Source organism: Spodoptera frugiperda, chromosome 30, assembly GCF_023101765.2.
Source record: "Spodoptera frugiperda isolate SF20-4 chromosome 30, AGI-APGP_CSIRO_Sfru_2.0, whole genome shotgun sequence".
In the NCBI taxonomy this organism is placed as follows: domain Eukaryota; kingdom Metazoa; phylum Arthropoda; class Insecta; order Lepidoptera; family Noctuidae; genus Spodoptera; species Spodoptera frugiperda.
This window is the reverse complement of record NC_064241.1, coordinates 8,692,739-8,705,717: the sequence shown is the minus strand read 5'-3', so window position 1 is coordinate 8,705,717 and position 12,979 is coordinate 8,692,739. Positions and strand designations below refer to the sequence as shown.

The following is a 12,979-nucleotide window of genomic DNA, read 5'->3' as shown; positions in this document are numbered from 1 at the left end:
ATTTATGGGACAAAGGAATCCAGAGCAGCCTGATCAAATGCAATAGGCATGCGTTTATGAACTAATAAAGCATTGCCGAGCAAATATCGAAACGTCTCACAGCCATCAAACAGCTAATTAAAAACAACGATCTGCTAATAATTGACGGTGTTATTATCGAGGCGGCATTATTGAACGTCACAAAAGGTGGACCAATTAAGAGTTTCCCCGAATGTCCGAGCGAAAAGTTCAGAATGATAGCACCGTCAATTATGGCTGGCCGCCTCGCAGCCCGCTCAGCCAATTACCAACCAGCCCACCGATTGATAAAAAAGAGTTTCGAAAAATTCACCCAAACAAATTTGGGTTATCTGTGCAGAGGGACCGCGGGCACTACGTGTGGTTACTTTCTCAAAGACCAATTTCGACCACCGAAACTTAACTGATGATAATGTTAATAATTATAAACCAGAGAAAATTACAAGTTGATAAGTCTCTCGGAAGCGCCATGGAATTTGGAGACATAAAAACTGTAACGTCGAAGTTGAAATTCAACTTTTCACGAATACGATTTTATTTACGAGCATAGGACAGGAGATCCTCAAAAAAACTAGTTCGCGCTTCATGTATGAACCATGACGCGGTCGCAAGAACAATCACCGAGAATAATTCATATTCCGAGCGCGCTGCAAACATCCAGGGCCGATTTACGGGCCGCCTCTGCGCTTCTGTCGCGACCGGTATCTTAGTTACTTTCGAAAATAATTGGATTTCGATTGTGCGAGAAAAAGGCATTCGCGGGGTACCCGTCATTACTGGTTACCTTTTACAGACTGTATAAATCGTAATTGGGGATGTGTAGCGAGCGCTATCGCGGCATCGGTCGTGTCTAACGCTTGGGTACGCGGGCTTAAGGAGCCCCTTGCCTATTTAGTTCCCATATCGGTGGCTATTGGAAGGGGCGCCGGGCCCAGCGACACCTGTATGCGTTATTTTGTCGCATAAATTGTCGTCAATTCAGTCGCGAAGCGGTCGCGTCCCCTGGTTTATTGAACTCCGTATCCAGATAAGGTGTGGCTTCCACGTAGTAGCGGTGAAAATATCCCATAATCTCGTAATTTTTCCCGCTCGTTTGCATTTCCTGCAGAAGTTCGTGAGCGAGTCATGCGCTTCTCATAATTAATTCAATTCAAATCACATCGCCCACGAGTCTTCCAATTTATCTGGTGCACCTTATACGGCGCACGATTGTACTCACTGAGGTTTCTCACACTGTAAGTACCCATACCTCTGCACTGTATTCCACATTACCTTTGGCCCCTATTTAGGTATAAGTAATATAAACTGTAGTGCATATCGTACGAATCGTCCGTAACTAGATACTGGCAGTGTATTAGCACACAATAAACTTATCTAAGAAGAATCTGCTGTGTTAGTAGCCGCTCTCCTAAAACGTCTATTTTCCGCACAGGCAATGGAAATGTCGTCGGGTCTGGACAAACGGGTGTGCGGCCGCAAGCGAGGGACAGGAGAGTGGGGGGCGGGCGCGTGTTCTAATGAGGCGCGCCCAGTGTGCGCGGGCGCTGCACTCACGCACGCACGCCAGCGATTTATGTACTTAGGTATGAATTTAAATGAATACCTACGCCCATTTCAATTACGCAATAGTAGCTAAGTAGTTATGTGTAAGTATATTTAAAAATATCAAGTTTGTTTTTTAACTTTGCCGCAAGCAAAATCACATTTAAATAAACACAACCGTCCGATATAAATCAAGATTAGTGAGGATTTCCAAACAGCAGTGATACATGACCGCCAGAAATAGGTAGTTGCTTAATGACATGTATGCCATTTATACTTAAGTGGTTTCAGTACGTACGAAGGTACTTAGTTTGTAACGGGAGTTGGTTGAGAATTGTAATTTAAGTATTCACATAAACATTAATTCACTTTTTTCTCTATCCCGAAACCCGAAAGGTGCTTTAGCTTAATAAATATTAGCAAATAGGCACTTCGTATGTACTACCGTAACGCACTGGCTTTTAAACGAATTGCTTCGCATAACAATAAAAACGCCTATAGGCCCTTTCACACATTCTAATGTGCCCAATGCTCCTTCATTTGTCGGGGGCCAGCACGCAGAGGAAATATTTTCCCAAATCCATACAGCCTTAAGGATCTCATAAAGCAGTCGTTTTCCCCACGCGAAAGTATGGAAGTGAGATTTATGTGGGGGACTTCGGTCTCGAGCCCGGGGCTTTGCGATGATGAATTGACACTTTTTCAGTGGTGCCTACAAATTTCAACTCCAACAATATACGCACCCGGAATGAACAATGAGAGGTAAGAGTTGCCGTCGTTATGGCTTGGAAAACTTTTAATGTCTCCAATGAGGTAAGGCTTCCATAAATATTCCCATTCGTGAGATTAGTAGCTCTTAGTGGAAGGAAAGTAATGTAACCAACTGTGAGTGCTGTTAATTAGGTTGAAAAACTTTTTTTTGTATTTTTCTGATGTTTTTAGCTAACATTAATGTGAAAATTTAAAATTGATGGCTATGATTTCGTGCAGTAAAGCCTAAAGCCTATGTGTAAACATATTTATTTTAATTTTCTTCTCATTATAAAGTTTCAAAAGCCATGCTCACGTGTAGCTGGGGCCAGCAAAAAGTATAAACACATTATAAACATGAACGGCCCACCGCCATGGCTTCGCGTCACGGAATCTTCGCTTACATTTTTGCATAACAAACCCAGCTATGATTTGTCGACTGCGTTTTATCACATCGACTTAACTTCAAAACACTTTGTTAAAAAAGTAATTATTTACACAAGCTAGACTTGGAGTTTCTTTGTAGTTTCTGCAAGAATTTAAGTTAACTTCAGTAAGTGAAACGTCTATAGCCTTGGAGTCACGTGAATGAAATAAAAACTAGCGAATGTAAAACAGTATACAGTGATGACTTCATTCACCGAACGAAGCTTTAGGCAGTCGTCTAAATTATAATAATAACCGGGCGTGAGCTCAGTCGATGGCTCGTCTTAATAAAGTCATTATAAATAATCTGATTCCTCGGTGTACGTCCAGTCGTTCGACGCCAAATGCCAAAGGGTTACCGGTCGTTTATTTTACGAGACAAGGATAATTTAAATGAGACGTTCATATCGCCTTAGTTATCGACTCCCATACGTATTTTGACTTATTAAGTACATTACCTGTTGACTTCAACTTGAAGTATACTTATGTTTGATTAGCTTCTTATATAAATATATTTATAGGTAGCCATAATGTAGGTGTATTAGATTTTAATATCGTTTTAGTTTGGAGCATAAAATTGTCGTGATACATTCATAGAACGAGCGTGCAGTCGTGTGCTGTGCCTATTATGGTTAAGAAGTCCTTTCGTTAATGTATTTGCATTTCAGAAAACACTACCTAATTTTTTTGCGCTCTTATTGTTCTAATTCAATTAAACCATGTTTACGTTACCTATCAACGAGCACGCGACAACAAGAATGCTAAATCGAATTTATAAGTACCTAGACGAAAATCTTTAAATATTTTTGAATCAATATTTGCATATCTGAAAGTCACTAACTTTGCCATATAAAAAAAACGAACTGGAAGTATGTTTATTCGATGCTGTAACCGGTGATTTAAGTGGCCGGGTTAGCTAACAATAGTGGTCTCAGTCGTATGAATAAAACGTATACAAATTTAATCAAAGAGAAATCTATTAGTAAAATGAGAAGTACGGAAGGGAGCGCACCTATACATATTCAACGAGGCACTGCATCACGAACGGGCCAATTTATGCGGCAACTCCTGAGAGTATCTTACTTTTACCTTAGCCATATGTAAAACTGGAGTGTTTCTTTGCCCGATCAGATCGTCACCTGGTAGACTCGAGAGAATTTATTATTTCTTAACAACACCTTTCATTTTAATCAGCATTAAGCTTACTTTTTATGTAAATAATAGTAACAACAATAAATTGTAAATGCATCTAGCGTGTCATGTTGTTATCAATTTCATTAAAAATGTACTATAATTATATACGTTAAATTAAATCCAGGTGAATGCTTACATTAAGCTTTATAGTATGTAAAAAGCAGGTACTGGTAGACTACCGACTGCCTAGTTGGGTCTCTGCACAAGTTTCCTTTAAAGTATTAATCAAGAGCCATGTCGCGGTTGCCTTTCCTTTTTTATTTTGCAAGTGCATCTGCCCTCTGTATACATACATGTAGCATCCATATAATAATACATAATAACCTTTATAAAAATGTGTGCTAGTCGTTTTTTTTTATCATATTACCTTCCACTTCATACCATTCATCACTTTGAGTATTTATGGGTATTCCTTGCTTTTACCAATGCTTTTGACTTAATATAAAATAGAATGCTTATAATGTTAATTAGAATTATATTTTACTCACATTCTACGTAATTAAGAAAACAAATTAGATTGGTATATTATTATGGTTTCAATAGTTAATGATGTTAATAAATAAATTGAGATAGGTCCTTAATTAGCCTATATTAAGAAGTGTAGCGCAAGGGTGCATTCTGGGTCCAAAATATCAAAACATGCATGTAAGAAATACTGTTACATTTTACGTTACGTCAGTGTAGGAAGGCACACAACAGATGGTATCGCTTACAAAACGACTTTATCTAGTCACGTTGTTATGTACAGTTAGTTCTGGATGCACGAGTTGGTTAGGGGTTCCAATTTTGCTGTAGGTAATGTTGCTCCCATACGCTTACAGCATCGCTTAGTACCAGGACTGACCTTTGTTGGTTTTAATGAATTTGCTATCAATACATTTTCTATTTTGAAGTAAAGAATTTGGAATAATAGACTCGTGTACGTAATAAGGTTTTTTTTACTAAGACCGGAATTGATTTTAAATATTGAAATCATGATTTCTGAACAGTACAAGGAGGAAAATATAGTTGCGTGTAGCGCCAGACAGGCGCTAAAGCAGGGGGATCGATGTCCCAATTGGGATCCAACTTGGACGGGGTGACGACGGAAAAACTGTCCCGACTTTGGAATTTATTCCATACATCTTTTTTAAAGACTGACAAAATAGAAATAGAACTTTCTAGATTTATCGACCAAATAAACAGAACGAATTTGCCTAAAGTCTTTGAAATTTTGATTGCGGAAACATTAATTTCGTTTGTGAGCACATGTGAAGTGATTTTTAAAAGGTACATAAAGTTAAAAGTTTATTGTGTTTTAAATGCTATTATAATAAATTTTCTCGCAATATACTGAAACAAAACGTAGAAGCCATTTCCTCATTCGATTAAAACAAGAAAAATAAAAAGGCAGTAAGAGAAACATAATAAAATTAATCATTCACCAGAATAAAGTTATTTTGTTATTATCTAGTATAATATAACAGAAATAGTATCTCGATAAATGTTGGCAATATAATAGTGGCCTTAGACGTATTTGAATATCTTGGCGCGCATCGGTCGCCGGCCATTGTTGTCGCTACCCAGTATGGACTTAATTAAGGAGGGGTAGAATAGGTGGAAAGATCTACGGGAATTTAGAGGATGGTCACCGGTGGTAAAGCCAACCAAATAAGTAAGTATAATGGCCTGGTTATTGAAGTTCCCGAGGTGTTGATTGCTTGCTCGGTAAATAAAGTATCTTGCATATAGTGATAAAGAACTATCCAAGTGGTAAAAATGCATTAATTAATTATTTATATTACAAAAAGGTCGGAAAACTATTATATTAGTTAGCGCTGCGCGTTGGTTATGGGTGCTTTGGGTCGCAATATTCAGTTGAAGATACTGTTCTCACATCCCAAATATGTCTGTCTATTTACATTGATCCTTAACGTCTGCGTTCAAAGCTATCATATTAATGTTTGCCGTCTCAACGTTTATTCGCTTTCAAATTCGGCTGCTGGGAAATCAAGATGGTAAACTTGCAGTACTTGTAGTGGTCGCCGTTCCATACCACGGGGAATAACAAACAATATTTCGAACGTTAGTTTGAGATGCTTTGTGGTCGAGGTCACTTACTCCCTGTTAATTTCTACCAATAATTAATTTAATCGTTACCTTATGGAAAATAATGTTATTTACGAATACAACACACGCGATGTAATTTTATGTATTTATTTATTTACACAATCAACTTTTAATTACCACATTTTGTAAGAAAAAGTAAAATAACTCATTTAAACTGTATTTGTAATTGTATTTTATGAATGTAATTCAAACAATTCGATATCTTTTGGTTCGCCAACGCTATCTTTCGACGTAAATAAATAATTCAGCAGAACAAATGAAGCAGAAAAGCAACCGCGGTACCTTTAATGCAATCAATTAAGTAAGTACACATATAATTGTGTTAGCGAGTCAATGGCAAGCGTAACTCGTAATTAAAATAGTTTATTCTAATCCAGTATTCAACTAAGGCGAGTTTTTCCACGACTGTACAGTGAATGTGGCGTGGTTTTCACTACAAGCGCTGAGCGAATTTAACAAGACATGTTTAAAAAAGCTTTTGAGGATTTTCGTCATCCCTATTCGTGAAAGACATGTACAAAATAAATATACATGATCATATAACATTTTAAATCATAAAAATTACTGGTAATCTTAAATTCAAAGAGATTTTTGAAAGCAAAAAATGTGTAAAAATTGCTTCTTTAAACAAAATCATTACTTTTATGCTCTTGATGATCCAAAACTTTAAGAGTTGCATGCGTGAACACGCAAGATCTCGCTCCGCTTTTCAGCTCGGCCCAATCAGGGAGAGGCCGCGGAGTTTACTGCAGGGATATAAATTAAATGCTTACGTTTCGCTTGCCCCGCTTCGCTAGTTTAATTAAGCGTCTCCTCCTTTGTGTCTGCATGTGCGTACACATTCAACATGTTCCCTGTTGTTCTTAGAGACCACTGGAGACGCATTGTCCCATTCTATCGACCTATAGCTACGTCGACTCAGTTTGAATTTAAATTCCAACCGTTGCTTTTGGTAGGGAGAGATAGCGTTCCTTAAAGGGTTCGGTTGATGAATCTTTTTGTTTTGTTTGACAAAAGTTAACCTCAAATTCCAATACTAGGGATTAACTTACATAGAACTAAATATTAGTTATCTACTTCAGGCAGTTATTTTGGTATAGCTTTACAGTAGGTTTAGTAGATACAAAACTTTAATTATCGTTTTAAAATTTAAATTACGTCATAAAACTCCTGTACCCACCTCTAACGATTTAATGAACCCCCCCGTGACACACATAAGCCTGTAGATTCATAACCTGTCCACATAATTGCGTAACGTAAATTGCCTAACACAAAATGTGACAAAAAAAGCAACATTAATTTGTACTGACAAACTGTGCACAACATGACCGTGAGATTAAATTTTCAAACATGACGCCCTCGATTAATTTTCCGGAGGAAAAATTTTCATCATGTCTGTGTGAAGTAACCTGTTGTTTAATCTGGGAGAACATTGGTTCTGGGCAAAATGTTTGATATAGGTACCTGGTGTGAAGCTCTGAGGACTCCATTTTATCCCCGCACCACAGTTTCCAATCACATTGTTCAACTAACTTAAAACACGCACGTTCTACAACAAAGTTATTCGAATACTACAAAAACTTTAAGCCGTTCGTAGCTCCGTTCTTTAGCAGGTACAAACGCTTTTTTACCCCGACAATGCCGACTTTCTCTCGAACAATAACTCAAAAAACGCAACTTTTTGTTCTCTCGATACAACAAAACAAACTTTCTCCTTGCATTTGTGCAATGCTTATTTTGCAAGTAGAAAAAAGAACTGTATTCACATTAAAAATATTTTACAGTCAGTATTAGTCGCGTCTTCGATCGAGCTATCCGATCCACGGCACAATCGTGATGATACTGAAAAACGGTATTCTTTTATCCAGAAATCTCTTAACGAGGTTAGTTTAGGCAAACTTTTGTGATGTGATTTTTTGTTCCATTTTATTCGGGTCCATATGAGTACGTTATTGTCGTTTCAAAGTCGTGAACCCAGACCAAAGGGTTGAACCGCTCGCGCAAGTTTTGGATGCGCAGGAGTGAGCGTGATGCAACGATTCCATTAATGGCTGCTTGGTTAGAACGGAGAACACGTTTGGAGAATAATTTGAATACCGAAATGCAGATGGCTTCTTTTATCCGAGGGGCTCCGGACCGAACTACAAGTTAATTAAGGTTTGCCCATCAATTAAATATTGGTTTTGATTGTTTTCATTTTGCAGATTAAGTTGTGTTCTTGATTTATACATTAATTGTATTTCTTAATTAAGAGATTCACTGCGGGTTCGTGGACTGGTTGAGTCAGGCTATTTTGCAATGCTAAAAGCGTCTTTGATAAAATATACAAAGGTACCTACGTATGTAAATAAGCCGATAGATTCGAATTTGTAATTTAAAGGATATCGAATCGACTAACGCGAATGTCGCGAATCGAATTGAAGGTCATCTTGTGAATTTTGGTCATTAACTTATAAACTGTAGCAATAAATCTTCTCACTCAAATCCCGCACATTCGTATCTGGGACGATGCATTCGTTCAACGAACGGATTCACTGAGCGAAACACCAAAATTTATTGGGTTAGTAGTTGCCGTAGGTCGATAAAACTACAAACCGACAACAGAACGGCGTATCTGAATAAATCGGAAAGAAAAAAATACGACCTACGAGAGAAAGATACAGAGTAAAGTTTTGCGTGATGCCACTCGAAGGTTGTATGACTGAAAAGAGCAATGCGCAGTGCAATTTTGTGATATCTTTTTCACTCTTTCAATGGCGGAGCTGGTAGGCGACATACGGACGTTATAGTGTTGAATTAGCATATTTATTGCTAGTTACACGACGAAATAAATTTATCTTAGGCCATTGGGCCTGGGCCATATTTGCTTTTTTCTTTGCTTCACATATTCTAGCTTCCGCTCGGATATGCTGGGTGTGGCTATAGTAGGGTTTTATTGTTAAGATTTATAAAGTCTACGATGTTTATTTTCGTAGGCCAAATAATCTTTTTTAATCTCTGTAGGCAAAGGTACACCCTCTTCACCAGACACTTATGTTATAAATCTCATGTATCTAATACAATTATATAGGTTGGGGTTTTGTCATACTTCAAATAAGTCTAAACTTCATTCAATAACCTAGCTCACATCAATAAGAAGGATCCTATCACCTAAGTCAACTCATACCCTGTCTATATAAGTACAAAGTTTCATCATAATCCGTTCAGTAGTTTAAGTGTAATTGACGGACAAACATCCAGATAAACAAACTTTCACATATTAATATTAGTATGATTTTCTGCAAACAGATAATTCTCCAATAATTCACATCGAACCCGAGAATGCTACTTTCCAGTCATATTAGTGACCACTTAACTATCGTTGTTGGTAGATGACGGAAAATGCTACGAAAATGTTCGTCATAATAAATATTGTGTATCCAAGAGCAAAGCCCCTAAGGTGCAAAGTTGCGCTCTAGCTCCCTTGTAATTTGTTGGCCCTTGGATGTAATGGGGGACCACTTTATTATCATTCATCACAATTCCAATCTCGTGCTCCATCTGTGAAATTTTGTTTAAAAAATGACTCAGCTGGGATTTACTGTTGTTTTTGTTCATACTTGGTTACTTTGGATTTAGGCTTACTTTTTAGTACGGTACATACTTAATAAGGGCTTGCAAGGGTACTAGACTTCCGTCATAAATTATTAAAAAAATGTAGAAAACCGAATTTTTATAGCTTTTTATTTCGATATAACGATATGATGGCTTTAAAATATTTATTTTCATAAATCGTCATATCGTAATTCTACCTATGCGTAATGTGGAATTATTATTTTATATCATAAAATTTTGCCCTGTTTCAGATAAAGTGAAAACATTTTACTCAGTTTTTTTTTGTTACCCAACGTGTTTATGTTTCGTTACTTTATACTCTTGAAGCAGATTTTTCCTCATTGCCTCCGAAGCAAAACCTTACCTGTAACAAAAAAAAAGCAAATATTAAAAATTTATATTTTAATTCATGTAGGCGAACTGGACAATTCATCATTATAAGTAGGTAGCGCGGTTCTACCTGCCCTCGGCACATAGCCGGCACATACGCACACTCCGTAAACGCCCTGACAAAACCGGTCTGACACGCCGCCGGCATACAAATGTACTCTCGTTCCAACACATTCTCCGTCTTTCATCGGCGCCAAAACATCACATAAATCTAACTCGCTCGCTCACCCGAGCCAACTTCACGGCAATGCGCGCGCCGACCAATCAGCGCTCGACAAACCATCGCCATATTGAATCCACCGATCGCAATGCCCTCTGCTTTAAGTAATGCGAAACGTACCTTGTGTTTTCCTCGCTGTTTTTGTGTGTTTTTCTTGGTTTTAAATGTTATTTCTTGGTTTATTTTTCACATAATCAGTGAATTATTTCGTGTTATTGTTTTTTCGCTTACTGTTAATGCGTTTTAACGTTTATTTGGTGTGAAAACATAGTTATTATGTCAAAAGGACGCCACGACGTACACAAAGCTAAGTTCAGATGAATCGAGGGTTTGTTTCTAAATATATCTAGGTGTTTTGTTGTCTTTAGTTTTGAAATAGTCAAAATTTAGTTCTTAGATCTCATTTATTACACAACTTTAGTTAGAATTATCTGATTTTAGTTTCCAATTAGACATTTATGCGGCGAAAGCTGTATAACCTAACTTTTTAAACCCAGACATGTTTATTCGATCAAAAAGAGGTTTATAAATAAATAACGGCAAGTAAATTATTTGTAGTTATCATCAAATTCAATTTGCAACAGATACAAACCGTTTTTGTTTAGAAAAAACAAAGATTTCTTTGATAAATTACACAAAATACCTACACATTCTTTATAGATAAATAATTAGCTTTCTTGACTTATTCTACTAGAATGAAACTATAAATATAGTTGTAGTAATATTATAAATAATTTATGACACTGAAGTTAAGTGAAATATTTAGAGAAAATAGGTTTTTTAAAGGTTTTACTACCATATCAAGCCTGACCTAAAAATTTGTCCGTGATAGCAAATAACTCTCAAAATAATAGACATTTTATTGAAATAACTCAATAAATCGTTTCGTATACATTTATATTAAATATATTTAGTTTAAATTAACAATATTTATGTTTAATTTTGGAATTAATAAGGAAGAATGCCGACGGATAAGACAAGTGCAACGCGCCGTCGGCGCATGCGTGAAATTGGTAGGCATCATTTTATAAAAGAGGTTTTCTTTGTAAGAGATTTAAAATTACTTAACTTAAATAATATATTTACTGAACTAAAGTACCTATTCAGTACAAAATACCTAATCTCTAATGTACGTCGGTACTATTTATTTATTTATTTCTATTAAAGCAGGTACAAAATATAGATTTAGAAAATGTTATAATAGACTATGAATGGTTATTTTTCTTTAAATTAAAATTTTATTTACATGCATGTTTGCTTAATTTTCAACAATTGGATACCTACCAAACTTTATCTAACTAACTTGTCCCTGCCAAGATATAGGTAAGCTACATATTTAGGTATAAAAAGGATACCTATTTAATGTGTACACTTAGGACTGTAGTTTACAACCGAATAAATCAATTTCTCTATTTATATAAAACGTGAATACATTTTCATTTCCTACAGTAGTGTATAAATAAATAAAACAAACGGCATCAATGCATGCAAGTTATAAAGAAGTACTCAATTCAAACACCTAATAATAAAAACAAAAGCGTTACTCTGACTTCATTTGACTAAAGTTTCAGTATATTTCTTTGGTTCACTGAAGACAAAGAAGTAGATAAACTGGAAGTTGCAGTGCGATATTGTGAAAGTTGAACGTGGAACTACTCTGAATTCTAAATAGGACATTGATTGATAGCCTCGCATAGAAACACTTGAAATGCAGAACAGTTTTTCGTTTTTGTTCCGTGCCATTTCCAGTTGCAGTTTTAATTGTCTTTGAAGTTCTTTTATTTTTATTATTGAACTTAAATGGATTGTGTTTTAAGTCTATTTTGTATTGTTGTTTTGACACTAGTACCTAAGGATTTAAACGTTTTTTTATATGATATCTAATAATGTTCTGAAATTCGTTTGGTAATTCAAGTCTATAAGAGCTATAGTTCAATAAAACTATTTTGGCACAGCATCCATTTTCAGAGACATACAGTGCCTTTTCAGATTATGGACGACGCGAATAATAAGAGGGCTATAAAAATGAAATGTCGCTCGCAATACATTAAATATATACACAACTATTTACCTAGCTACAGTGCAACGCTTGCATTACATAGATAAAATACGGTGCCAAGTCTTTCCCGACCAAAAGAAGCGAAACGAAAGGCGAGATTTACTGTGGAAATTTTGGAAGTCAGCCGGGACTGTTATGTGGTGGCTTTCATTAATCACTCGATGGAAAAATACCCTCCACTTCCGACTAACTTCCGCACTGGACGTCACTTATTTAGGTACGGTCCCAAACTTTCTCTGCAGTTTCATTCCACAAGTTTCTTTATAAAAGGTAAACTTTGGAAAAAAGTGTAAGAGTGCACAAATGATTCAAATTAGGTTTACGCATGTTCCATCTAATTTAAACAAACGGTCAGACCTAAGCCTACTTAAACAAATTTACAACGATCGTTTCTTCTGAAGGTGACCCAAATTACCATGAAAAAAGTTTAACAGCCCTTTATTTCAGTACAAACAGAGGCTGTTGGTGGGAATCCCATGTAATCCGGCCCACTTATCACGCGTGCAAAATGCAAATTCAACCGGGCCCCGGCGTACGCAGAATTAACGAAACCGGACCGGGATACGTACGTCACCAAAATTGTCAAAGTTTGCAAGTAACATTACCAGGGGATAAACAAGGTAATACGAGAGACTCAGGCCATATCCAGAAACATACTTACATTATGCCATATTTAT

General features: G+C 36.5%; 1 protein-coding gene and 1 long non-coding RNA gene across 2 annotated transcripts in view; one reads left to right on the top strand and one right to left on the bottom strand.

Annotated features, from left to right (window-relative positions):
* LOC118269552 (homeotic protein ultrabithorax) overlaps positions 1-12,979 on the bottom strand; it is a 128,838-nt gene that overhangs the window by 52,612 nt on the left and 63,247 nt on the right. The gene's annotated exons all lie outside the window — the stretch shown is intronic.
* LOC118269553 (uncharacterized) overlaps positions 10,326-12,979 on the top strand; it is a 62,513-nt gene continuing 59,859 nt past the window's right edge. Inside the window, exon 1 of the long non-coding RNA XR_004783133.2 lies at positions 10,326-10,571. This is a non-coding gene — a long non-coding RNA (uncharacterized LOC118269553). The remainder of the gene's footprint in view (positions 10,572-12,979) is intronic.